The following is a 259-nucleotide window of genomic DNA, read 5'->3' as shown; positions in this document are numbered from 1 at the left end:
AGAAGATTCCGAATCGACTTTGTTAATATTTAATCAGATGATTAAGTAAGCCTGGTTCTAGAATGAATGAAGTATGTGAAATTCTCATCTTAAATTAATCTATTACCTGAAAAAAAGTAAACGTGTATTGTCAATTTTCCTCTCGACTGTTTCCATTCTATTTTCTTTATCAAAGCGAATCTTAATAAAGTAAAACGAAAGAGTTCACAAAAACAAAGGCACCCCCATAAACACACAGCCCCCCTCCCTCCCGACACAT

Source organism: Penaeus monodon, chromosome 34, assembly GCF_015228065.2.
Source record: "Penaeus monodon isolate SGIC_2016 chromosome 34, NSTDA_Pmon_1, whole genome shotgun sequence".
NCBI lineage: Eukaryota > Metazoa > Arthropoda > Malacostraca > Decapoda > Penaeidae > Penaeus > Penaeus monodon.
The sequence above is the reverse complement of the archived record's forward strand: the minus strand, read 5'-3'. Positions refer to the sequence as shown.